The sequence below is a fragment of the Athene cunicularia genome, assembly GCF_003259725.1.
Source record: "Athene cunicularia isolate RWA chromosome 20 unlocalized genomic scaffold, athCun1 chr20_part1, whole genome shotgun sequence".
In the NCBI taxonomy this organism is placed as follows: Eukaryota; Metazoa; Chordata; class Aves; order Strigiformes; family Strigidae; genus Athene; species Athene cunicularia.
Window position 1 is genome coordinate 8,653,309 of NW_020799125.1, and position 445 is coordinate 8,653,753.

Here is a 445-nt window from a genome sequence, read left to right on the forward strand (position 1 = left end):
GACTTTCTCTAAAGCAGCTAGGTTTCGTGGGTTTAATAAAGCTCAGCTAGATGCCCCAGCTGAAGAACATTGCATGAATTTCCGACAGCACTTTCCTAAATATAAAACAGGAGTGACCAGACTTGTCAAATTCATATGTGTAATCTGGGAGAAAATAAGAGGCATACCTAATTCTCATGAGAGCCACTACAGATTAAGCATCTTTAATATTGGAGGATGGCCTGCAGACGCACATAAAGCAGTGGGCCATCTGTACCACTCAGATCAAAATGCATCACTGGAGAGGGTGCTATATTAAAAGTGAAGGCAGATTGGGGCACTGCTGTGGAACTCTTCTGGTTTTATCTATGAGTTGCAAATTAAACTTGTTGACAGAAGTGGAGAAAGAGCTGTTAATAGAGACTTTATGTCGTATTTCTTTCCTGAAGTTCACTGAAGACTAGGG